Here is a 12,555-nt window from a genome sequence, read left to right as displayed (position 1 = left end):
ACTGTTTTATGAGACAATCTCCATAGCAACTGAAAAATCAGAGTAGAAAATTCTTAAAGTGAAAAGTTGTTCCTGATTTGCCAGATCAGCCCATGTTTTGACAATGTGTAATAAGGTAATCATAGGGTCTCAAGACTACCACATAAGTGTTGACGCTGTGTGAATTTATCATGGCACATTCTCCAAGTCATAAAAATACTTGAAAAACATCTACAAGACTGATAATCCTAATCAAATTCATTAATGTTTTATATATTTTTAGAAAAATTAAAAAATCAATCATGCAAGAGCCATTTCTTTATTCATATAACTTACTTCACTTTGTTTCTTATCTCTAAGTAATAACCACAAATTATTCCATCTGAGCAATGACATAAAATAAAACACAAGGTTTCATATCATTTAAAAATTCACAGCTATGTTCCAAACTTTTAAAGATGAACACTAGGTAAGTCCAGTTTCACTGGCAAATCATTGGGAGAATTTGTCTAAGCGCTGCTGCCCTGATCCCCTTCCTCCATCTCCACTCAATCATTCTCATTCAAGTTTTTGTGTGGACCACAGGGTAACGTTACAAACATTGTAACATTGGACTATGAAAACAGTGAGTAAGGGAGATGTGGAAGACGCACAAGAAACACTATGGTCCACAGGAATCCTGCAGAGGAACTGTCTATAAAAAATCATAGAAGTCCAGAAACTCAGACTAAAAATCTTCCATCTTGAGTTAGAAGTCAGACAAAAGAAGAATGTCCCCCATAAAATTCACCTCTGATTCCCATGAAGTGAATTTCCTATTCTTGAAGGATCCAGAATAATTAAAAGTTGTCAAGGAGAATTAGGGAAGTAGGGCCTTTCGGGAAAAGATGGGAATGTGGATCTGTATGCTGACTTTTCCTTCTTCCCAAAACTCCAAGAAAAAGATAAGGTTTTTTTAAAGCATAAACTCAAACATAAATGAAAGAGAGGGCAATAACACTGGAAGTTGCATATCAGTGTAGGCAATTTAGCAGGCCAAGGTGGAAGAGGGACAACAGAGAAGCAACCTGATCTATATGGCAGACACCTGTAAAGGGTCAGAAATGGCCTCACTCAGGGAGGGAAGGAAAAGGGCAAGACCCAAACAAGACTCCTGGGGAAAGTCTCTTTAAGAGCAGTCAGGGGGACCAGCGCCATGGCTCACTTGGTTAATCCTCCGCCTGCAGCGCCGGCATCCAATATGGGTGCTGGGTTCTAGTCCCAGCTGCTCCTCTTCCAGTCCAGCTCTCTGCTGTGGCCCAGGGAGACAGTGGAGGATGGCCCAAGTGCTGGGCCCCTGCACCCACATGGGAGACCAACAGGAAGCACCTGTCTCCTGGCTTTGGATCAGCATAGCTCCAGCCGTAGCGGCATTTGGGGAGTGAACCAATGGAAGGAAGACCTTTCTCTCTCACTGTCTAACTCTATCTGTCAAAAAAAAAAAAAAAAAAAAAAGGCAGTCAAGGGGCTGACGTTGTAACATAGCAGTGCTGCCATCCCACATGGGTGCCTAGGCATTCAAGTCCCAGCTACTCCACTTATGATCCAGCTCCCTGCTAATGCACCTGTGAAAGCAGTAGAGGATGCCCCTAGTCCTTGGGCTCCTGCATCCACATGGAAGACCCAGATGAAGCTCCTGGATCCTGGCTTCTGGCTTCAGCTTGGCCCAACCATGGTCACTGCACTCATCTGGGAAGTGGACCAGCAGATGGAGGCTGAGGTGCTCTCTCTCTCTCTCTCTCTCTCTCTCTCTCCTCTCTGTGACTCTGCCTCTCGAATAAATAAATAAATCTTTAAAAAAAAAAAAACATCAGATTCCTCCCTAACTGCCTGCATGAAGACAGTGAACTTCCCTGCCCTTTGCCTGGCAAAGACAGAAGGGTTTGTAAAACACAAAGTGTCTGCACTTGGGGACAGGCAGAGCTGAAGGCAGGGCTGGTTAATGAAAAGAAAGAACATTTACAGACAATGCTGAGAATGTTTCAGCCCTCTTCTGGGACTCAGCCCCTAAAACACTGGCAACTGCCTCTACACTCCAGGCTGAAGACTGGAAGATCCTTCTTTGGGGACTTGAAGAGTCCAGAGGAAAGATTAAAAAAATACTGACACAGGGGTTTCCTAAAGAACCAACCGCAGCCAAGTCACCCTATCTCTTGTAAATCCTGTTTACATACTCAGAGTATCCATTCAGCCACTTACTGTTTACTCAGAATAAGCAGCATGCCAGGAAACATCAGACATCCAAGGAAAGACTTTAAAATAAATGGGAAAAAACCCACTGTGGGGAGGTCTGGGGAGTGGGTAGACACTGTGTCGGAAGAAAAAAGTGCCAGAATCATCACTTGATACCGTGTGATGTAATACCAGGATTTTTGGGCCAGCGCTGTGGCATAGCAGGTAAAGCCACCGCCTGCAGTGCCAGCATCCCATATGGGCACCGTTTCAAGTCCTGGCTGCTCCACTTCTGATCCAGCTCTCTGGTGTGGTCTGGGAAAGCAACAGAAGAGGGCCCAAGTCCTTGGGGCCCTGCACCCACATGGGAGACCTGGAGGAAGCTTCTGGCTCCTGACTTCGGATCGGTGCGGCTCTGGCCATTGCAGCCAACTGGAGAGTGAACCAGCAGATGAAAGACCTCTCTCTTTCTCTCTCTCTCTCTCTCTCTCTCTCTCTCTCTTTCTGCCTCTCCTGCTTTTCTCTGTGTAACTCTGACTTTCAAATAAATAAATCTTTAATAAATAAATAAATAAATAAAGTTTAAAAAACAGGATTGTATTTTAGCAAAGAAAAGGGAACACTCAGATTATTAAAAACTAATTGGAAACTAATATAGAAGAAATAAAAAATGTATAGAAGGCTTGAAATATAAAGTAGAGGAAATTTTCCAGAAATGGTATATAAATAGAAATGGATAAAAATAAGAGAAAAAATAAAATATATGTAGGAAATCAGCAGAAGAGTCATAATATCCAAACAATAAGGCTTGCATAAAAAAGGAGAAAATGGAAGAAATCATCAATGAAGTAATGCACGAGAACTGCCCAGCACTAGAGAACAACCATTCCAAGGATTAAAAGAACCCACCAAGTATCCAGAACATGGGTGAAAACAGACCTATACAAAGGCATGTCACAGAAATTTCAGAACATTGGTAACACAGTGACAAATTCACAAGCTTCCAGCCAAAGCAATCCTGGTGAAAAAAAACAAAGCCATAATAATTAAAATGGTATAATATTGGCATAAAAACTGGCATGTAGTTCAATGGGACATAACAGAAACAGAGAAATTAACCCACATAAATACAGCCAACTGATGTTTAGCAAAAGTGTCATAAACATATATTGGAGAAGGGATAATCTTTCCAGTAAATGGTGCGGGGAAAACCGGACACTTACATCTACAAGAGTGAAATTGGATCTCTGTCCATCACCACACATAAAAATGAATTCAAGATGGATCAAAAACGTAAATGTAGGAAGCTGGCATTGTGGCATAGCAGGTAAAGTTGCCACCTGTGATGATGGCATCCCATGTGGGTGGCAGGTCATATCCATCCTACTCCCTGCTAGTTGCCTGTGAAAAGCAGCAGAGGATGGTCCAAGTGTTTGGGCCTTACTGCACATGTGTGAGATCTGGATAAAGCTCCTGGCTCCTGGATTTGGCCTGGCTCAGCCCAAGCCACTGTGGCCAGCTGGGGAATGAACCAATAGACGTAAGTTCTGTCTGTCTGTCTGTCTGTCTGTCTCTACCTCTCTCTGTAACTCTTAACTTTCAAATAAATAACTCTCTTTTAAAAAGAGGCCTAAATCTAACACTTGTAATTATAAATTGTTACAAGAAAACAGAGGAGAAACAATTCAAGATGTTTGCATAGGCAATGATTTCTTGGATAAGACCACCAAAGCACAAGCAACAAATTCAAAACTGAACAGAGTTTTGTGAAACTCAGAAGCTTCTGAACAGCAAAAGGAAACAATAGAGTGAAGAAATGTGATAGAATGGGAGAATATATTTGCAAGCTACTTAAAAGACAAAGGATTAATATCCAGAATATGTCTGAAACTCAAAAAACTCAATAATATAAAACAACCAATCCACTTAAGAAATGGGAAAAAGACCTGAATACGACTGCTCTCAAAAGAAGAAAATACAACTGACCAACAAATAGATGAAAAAAATGCTTGGTATCACTAGCCATCACAGAAACACAAGTTGAAAACATAGCCTTAGCCCTGTTAAGATGGCTATTATCAAAAAGATTGAAAGCAGTAAGTGCTTGTGAGCATGTGCAGAAAGGGGAAGTTATACACACTGTTTGTAGGACTGTATATTCATACAGCCACTACGGAAAATGGTACAGAGATTACTGGGGGAAAAATTAATAGAAAAAAAAAACAACATACGATCCAGCAATTCCACTACTGGGTATGTATCAACAAGTCATCAAATCATTCTATCAATGATTTCACCATGTTTTATTTCATCATTATTCACAATAGCCAAGATATGGAATCAACCAAGGTGTACATCATCAAATGAATGGATAAAGAAAATGTGGTACATATACAATGGAATATTACACAGCTAAAAAAAAGAATTAAATCCTATCATTTGCAGCAAAATGGATATAACTGGAGGACATCATGTTAAGTAAGTCAGACATATAAAAAATACTACATGACCTATCTCTTATGTCAAAGCTAAAAGAAAAAAATCAGAACACAGAATGTTGTTTACTATGATAGACTGAGAGGAAAAGGAGGAATTGAAGGAAAGGGAATTCGGACAGAAAAACCAAGAAGCTGTGTATGATTAAGTATTCATGATAAACATGTTATACTGACATGAGATTTTAATAATAGGGCAATCTGGTTATGGTTTATAAATTATGACAATTACATTATATTAATACAAAATGTCAATAATAAGGCAAGCTGTGTCTGGAGTATATGGGAACTCTTTATCAACTTTACAATTTTGGTTTTATAAATTAAAAACTATTCTGAAATTTAGAAGTTTAAAACACACAAATAATTAAATGATCATTTCTGACACTTAAAAAAAAGGAGTCCCATGGCACAGTCTCTTTAAAATGAAAAAAAATATTTATAACCTAGAATTCTATACCTAGCCAAAGTAACAATTAAGTGTGGAGGTAGAATCATGGCATCTTCAGACATGCAAGATTTCAAAAATGTACTTCATTTCTTTTCCAGAAAGCAATTCAAGGTTATGTTCCACTACTACAAGGACATAAACAAAGAAACAGAGAGAGAGTAGAAATGGGATTTTCAGGTTCAGAAACCTTTGGATCCAACATGGAGAAAGAGGAAGAGAACACTCAAGACAGCAAAGGGTGACAGTTATCCCCAAAACACTGGTGACAATCAGTCTTAATCAGAACAGGTCACAAAGTTCTAGGAGGGTTTTTTTTAATAAGGAGAAATTGATAGAACTCTCAATGCATGGAGTAGTCTATCAGAATACATGGAGAGATGCAGTTATTGACAGAGAATTTGGGGTTTAAAAAGTGAAAATGCATATATCGCTTAACATTGGAGATACATTCTTAGAAAGGTGATGCCATCATTGTATGGTCATCACAGTGTGAATATCAGAGAGTGTAATTACGGATACCTAGATGGTAAGTTAACCACACAGCTAGGCTACATGGTATACGCCATCATATGTGTAGCTCATTGTGTAATGAAACATCATTATGCAGTACATTACTGCAAATAAAATACTAAGCAAACAATCACAAAAAAGAAAAGATCTTGGGTCAGGTGGTTGGTGCAACAGTTAAGTCACCACTTGGGCACTCGCATCCCATATCAGAGTGCCTGGGTTCAAGACCTGGATCTGTTCCCAATTCCAGTTTCCTGCAAATGCACATCTTGGGAGGCAGCAGGTGATGGTTCAACTTCATGGGTCCCCAACACCCATGTGGGATACCAGATTGGGTTTCTGACTCCTGACTTCTATCTGGCCCAGCACTAGCTATCATGGGCATTTGGGGAGTTAACCAGTGGACCAGAAGATCTCTCTCTCTTGTCTCTCTGCCTGTCAAATAAATAAATAAATATTCAACTTCAGGAAAAAAATGTATGCAGAAATTGTAAAGTAGTAACATTCTAAATGATTCATTGTGAAGAAGCATACATAGTTGCAATAACATAACCACTAAATATAACTATTTGACTGATGATAGTATCATCCCACTCCTTTGTTCCCCCACCACAATATCACGGAGTCTGCCATTCACTGTTACCTTTGGCCACTATCATCTTCCGAAACTCTATCATGCAGGCAGAGTGATCTTTCTGAACTTCCAAGTCTATCATACCATTTTCTTGTTTGACATGTTCAATGGTTCCCCCATCACCTTTAGGACTAGGCTTGAACTCCTCAAACTGGCATCTAGAACTTCAAAATCTGATCTCTGAGGAACTCTTGAGGCTTGTTTCTTTTTATTTATTTATTTATTTATTTTTAAGATTTAAGGCCAGCGCCGCAGCTCACTAGGCTAATCCTCCGCCTAGCGGCGCCGGCACACCAGGTTCTAGTCCTGGTCAGGGCGCCGGATTCTGTCCCGGTTGCCCCTCTTCCAGGCCAGCTCTCTGCTGTGGCCAGGGAGTGCAGTGGAGGATGGCCCAGGTGCTTGGGCCCTGCACCCCATGGGAGACCAGGAAAAGCACTTGGCTCCTGGCTCCTGCCATCGGATCAGCGCAGTGCGCCGGCTGCAGTGCGCCAGCCGCGGCGGCCATTGGAGAGTGACCCAACGGCAAAGGAAGACCTTTCTCTCTGTCTCTCTCTCTCACTGTCCACTCTGCCTGTCAAAAAAAAAAAAAAAAGATTTACTTATTTATTTGAAAGGCAGAATTACAGAGAGAGAGGGAGGCAGAGATAGAAAGAGAGTGAGATCTTCCATCCGCTGGTTCACTCCCAAAGGGTTGCAACCGCTGGAGCTGGGCTGATCCAAAGCCAGGAGCCAGGAGCTTCTTCCAGGTCTCCCATGTGAGTGCAGGGGCCCAATCACTTTGGCCATCCTCTGCTGCTTTTCCAGGCACATTAGCAGGGAATTGGATTGGAAATGGAGAAGCTGGGACTCGAACCAGCGCCCATGTCGGATGCTGGCACCACAGGCAGAGGCTTTACCCACTACACCACAGCACCAGCCTGAGCCTCATTTCTTAATATCCCCAGGAGTGCCTTTCCCATCTTAGCCCACCCCTAAGTTCTGGCCAACCACACTGAAGTCCTTTTCAGGCCTCAAGTTCAGGCTGCTCTCACCCCTGCACTCAGCATTGCTATTCCCTTTATTCCAGACTGAAGTTATACACGAAATTCTGTGATACTTAAATGCATAGGCATCAAAAATTACACATATTGCTGGTAATATTTACTACTTGCTTGTAACCCAATGTGGATGACCTGCTTGAAGAACCCTTTCCTTAAGCTATAAGCAAGTTTATAGCTAGCATCAAAAAGTTGCACATTTTTTGCACATAAAGCGCATGTGAATGACACATACCAGTACTAACTATATCTTATGTCACCAGGACGTTCCACTTCACCCTTCATCCCAAAGACAGTTAATTACTACCTCAATATTGATTTTGCTGATAAGGGGTTACTCCAGTGCAAAACATCCCTTCACTGTTCTAAGAACAGCAGGATCCTAGAATGTGAATACTTCTGCCTCATAAGAATGTCTGAGCATGCTGTCACTGAAAAAAAAAATCTTAAAAAAAATTTGGATGATATTAGATGAACAGCTGTGTAGAAAGGGGAATGTAAAAATAAAAACTGCATGTTGGAGCATCAAAATAGTAACCATGTACAGTATATGACTGTTTTTAATCAGATGAAGATTGAAGCTATTACATTTCAAATCAAATGTTATAAATTCGTTCAAGAATGCAGCTGAGCTCTCATTTAATTAGAAATGTCCATGTTTAAATCATGAGGTACAGTAGCTGCCAATGAAGCAAAAGGATGGGGGAGGGGACAAACGCCGTGTCCAGACCCCCTGACTCTCCACTGTCTCCTACCCAGGACGAACATCTGGGGTGGACTTGTCCTGATGTAATGAGGAACTTTGTGTACTAGCTAATTTGAGATTTAATGTAATTGTCCATAATTGTTTTGAAGACAATTAAAATCATTATTCTGATCTGGACAATTCTGAACTCTTCATTTTTTGTGTGTGAAACATATTTTCCCCCATGCTGAATTTTAACTCTTTCTTGGATTACAAAAAGTAAAGCACACTGGGCCAAGATTGCCTTGGGAAATAACCCCTCAACTGTCAGGTCACATTAAAATGCAATACTTTTCCAAGTGCACTTTGGAAACAAGTCTCATTTCCTATTTCTAGTGCTTGATGTAGTTCAGCTAAAGTCCAAATCTACATCGCAAATGTTAGACAATTCACTATTAAATAAAAATGAAGCAACGTCATGGAGGGATTTCTGAGGTCAGATGGAGAAGAATGCAAGTATCCCATGGCAGACTTCCGTTAAGGTCATGAGCCTCTGCATCTCAGAATTCCAGGCAAAATGTCTTTTTCTCCCTATTGGCCTAATTCAAAAACACCTCAAGTGGCATAGCTCAAATTTTCCATATTAGACTTACCCCTGGAGTTGAAATCATGCATGTGACAGATCAGCGCTAAGCAAAATCTTAGAAAGAGTTGTGCACAGGGAAAAAGGAAAAAAATAAATCAGAAGGAAAAAGCATAAGCATTAATGTGTAAGTGGTTTTTGCAACCTCATCAATCCCCCTGTTCAAGAAAATAGGGCACAGATGGGCAAAAGAGACCATCGCGCTGTCCCAAGGATCCAAGGAATTCATCAGAAACTACTGCCTCTGAGTAGACAGCCAGAACTGAACTGCCTAACCATGTAAAATCATGAAACACAGCTTTTAAACTTTCCATTTTCTCCAAAGAAGCAGCTATAGTTTTTTACTTTTCAAAAATTTACTTATATTAAAGGTAGAGTTGCAGAGAGAGGGGGAGAGACAGAGTGAGAGAGAGAGAGAGGGAGAGAGAGAATAATATGTTTCATCCACCAGTTCACTCTCCAGATTGTTGCAACAGCCAGGGCTAGGCCAGGTCTAAGCCAAGAGCCTGGAACTCCATCTGGGTCTTCATATAGTGGCGTGGGCCATCTTCTGTTGGTATTTCTTTCTGTAGTAATCTGTATAAATTGTTTTTTCATGTAAAATAACATCAAATAAAATACTTCCCAACAGTCATAAAACTGCACATTTCTTCCAGCATCTTCCATCCCAAAGAAGAGGAATTATGCAATGTTCCTTGGTTTTAATCTTATTGTTTTATAGTTGACTGATTGAAATTTTTTCAGTATTCTCCAATTTATCTCATAGTACTCTGTTATTTTTTCAGAATGCTTGATAATTAACTGTATTTAAATATTCATACAAACACAAATTTTTAAAAGCATTCAAAGGGGCAGGCAATTGGCACAGTAGTTAAGATGCTGAGTGGGGTGCCCCCATCCCATATCCAAGTATCTGTATTTGGACCCCAGCTCCATTTCTGATTCCAGCTTCCTGCTAATGTGCAGCAAGGGAAGCGGTAGATGATGGCTCAAGTACCTGTCACGTGGGAGACCTACATTGAGTTCCTGGCTGAAAGCTTCAGCCTGGCCCAGACCTAGCTGTTGTGGGCATTTAGGGTGTGAACCAGCCGATGGGAGACCTTGCTCTGTGTGTCTGTTTCTTTCTGTGTGTCTCTCTGCCTTTCAAATAAGGTGAAAAATAAAGAAATAAAAGCATACCCAGAAGTTTTGCTCTTATCCAGCAATTAAATTTTTCATTGAGTTATTAAAATTAAATCCATGCTACAGACACCTAAAGTTTTATGCAATTACTCTTGAGTTTTCATTAGCAGCACAGGATGACCATGAAGCAATAAACATCAGATCAGACTTTATACTTCACGATTGAAAGTCTAGATGACCTGTCCTGTGCTTGCTGACAGTGAAAATAGCTCTTTGCTTTCCAAGCAAACCTATCTTTGAAAAAAATGACAATCTGGCAGGTTGAAAACAAGTTTATTGGAAAAGATGTTGAATCCTTTATTAAGCATTAAAAAATAATACAAGTTTTTGTTTAAACAATTGCAATTTTTCAAATTCAAGTTATCCTACTGGACCTCCTGACAACCAAACAGTGGGCACCCATGGAATCCAGTGCATTTCCATCCATGGCTCCAATTCTAAACAAAACCACTTAGCATGTTTCATACCATGCCAGGTTATCAGTGAAGCCAAGGCTGATGGTAACACTATTACCTTAGAGGTTAAAACCTGAAGATGCTTTTCTTAGCCACAAAGGATATATAATTATTTTTAGCAAGAGACTGTTACTAAATCTTAACCCTAGGGTTAACTTTAATGAAGAGCAAATGGGAGTGGGGGGGGCTGGCATTGTGGCATGGTGGGTAAAGCTACTGTCTGTGGTGTCTGCATCCCAAATGGGCATGGCTGGAGTCCCAGCTGCTCCACTTCCAGTCCAGCTCCCTTTAATGCACCTGGGAAAGCAGTAGAAGATGCCCAAGTCTTTGGACCCCTGTACCTATATGGGGGAACTGGATGAAGCTCCTGGCTCCTGGCTTTGGCCTGGCCCATACCTGGACATTGTGGCCATTTGGGGAGTGAATCAGCAGATGGGATATCTCTCTGTTTCTCCCTAACTCTGCTTTTTGAATAAATAAAATAAATTCTTCAAAGGAAAGAGGAAATGGGTACTATTGAAGATTTTCATGTTCAGAAAAGTGAGGAAATGCAGTTTTGTGGGGGGTCCTTTACTGAAAGGAGAGGAGTATTCAGCTTTACATGGGAAACAGAGCAAAGAATATTCAGGTCTCTCTCAAAGCTGACCTTTCATTAAAAAAAAAAAAAAGAGCTGGAATCTTACCCAACTGATCCATAGAAGCTGCTAATGGCAATGACTGATCTGTTGCAGTCTTGATTAGAAAACATATTAAACATTGACAAGTCAGTCTGTTTCTTTTCTGAAGAGAAGGTAAGACAAAAAGGCAAGTTTTCTTTTTCTTGCAATGAAATTTTTTTTTTTTTTTTTTGACAGGCAGAGTGGACAGTGAGAGAGAGAGACAGAGAGAAAGGTCTTCCTTTGCCTTTGGTTCACCCTCCAATGGCTGCCGCGGCCGGTGCACCGCGCTGATCCGATGGCAGGAGCCAGGAGCCAGGTGCTTTTCCTGGTCTCCCATGGGGTGCAGGGCCCAAGAACCTGGGCCATCCTCCACTGCACTCCCGGGCCACAGCAGAGAGCTGGCCTGGAAGAGGGGCAACCGGGACAGAATCCGGCGCCCCAACCGGGACTAGAACCCGCTGTGCCGGCGCCGCTAGGCGGAGGATTAGCCTAGTGAGCCGCGGCGCCGGCCTGCAATGAAAATTTAATAGTTTATTTTTTCTGACAGAATTAGAGTTTTGAAGGAGAAATTCTGGGATGTACCCTTTGGGAGTGGTATTGGCTCAGTACGAAGTGTGTGAGTGGCAATCTCCACCTCCTATAGAATTGCTGCCACACAGCCAGGTAGCTCAGCTCAGGCATGCAACCTTGACGTGATGGCCAGGAGGGACCTTCTGGTAGACCTGCTACCAGATTGGCCAAGGTTATCTCAACTCAGCCTAAGATAGTATGTAGCTCCCTTTTTAAATGTCCAAATTATGTCATTCCACATTATCTTGATGAAGATCAATCTCATTTCCTAGGCCTTGTCAATATTTCCCTCCAAAACCCAGAAATAAAACTGATTCAAGATCTGACATCTGGAAAAACTAGGATAGGCCAATTAGTGCTTGAGCAGAGGTTTCCAGGGCTCCTGCACCTGTCCATTAGAAATTTCTGACTCCTCCATCTCTTTTTTGGAGGCCACCAACAAACAACCTTCAGATGTTAACGACTTCCAGCTTTGGGCGGTTTGTGACTTACTCGAATGTGTGACCTGGAGGAGAAAGCTGTCATACTCTTGAATGGCAGCCATAATAACCCCAAAGTTATTTTTGAAGTTTACAAGCCTGGCCCAGACTCCTTAAAAGTCCCCCTTAAGCTTACAAAAGCAAATTCAAAGTGAAGGACTAAAGTTTTCAGGCAGTAATTAAACCCTTAGCTATGCTATTATACCTTGTCCCACTGTCCCCTGGCAGCTTAACAATTAATCTTTTCAGTGGAAAGAAAAAATGAGTTACACCCAGGAACTGCAGAGCTTACAGCCACTCTATGCTATTAATTTTAATCATGTGAGAAGATAAACATATGTCACTCACTCATATTCAAAAGAGCCTCTATGGAACCCTGGCCTGTTGTAGGTCTAACATTTATAACTTGGGTTCCTTTGCCTAAGATCTTTTAAGGCCATTTAAACCTGTTCACATTGCTTAATTAGAAAAAATATATAGCTTATATAGTCTTATTCCACTCACTTAAAAATAAACTCCTTCAAATTATTTGTAAAACAACAGGTTCATTTTCTTAACTAGTGCT

This window comes from Oryctolagus cuniculus, chromosome 3 (assembly GCF_964237555.1).
Source record: "Oryctolagus cuniculus chromosome 3, mOryCun1.1, whole genome shotgun sequence".
NCBI classification, from domain to species: Eukaryota; Metazoa; Chordata; class Mammalia; order Lagomorpha; family Leporidae; genus Oryctolagus; species Oryctolagus cuniculus.
Note: the sequence above shows the minus strand (reverse complement) of the source record.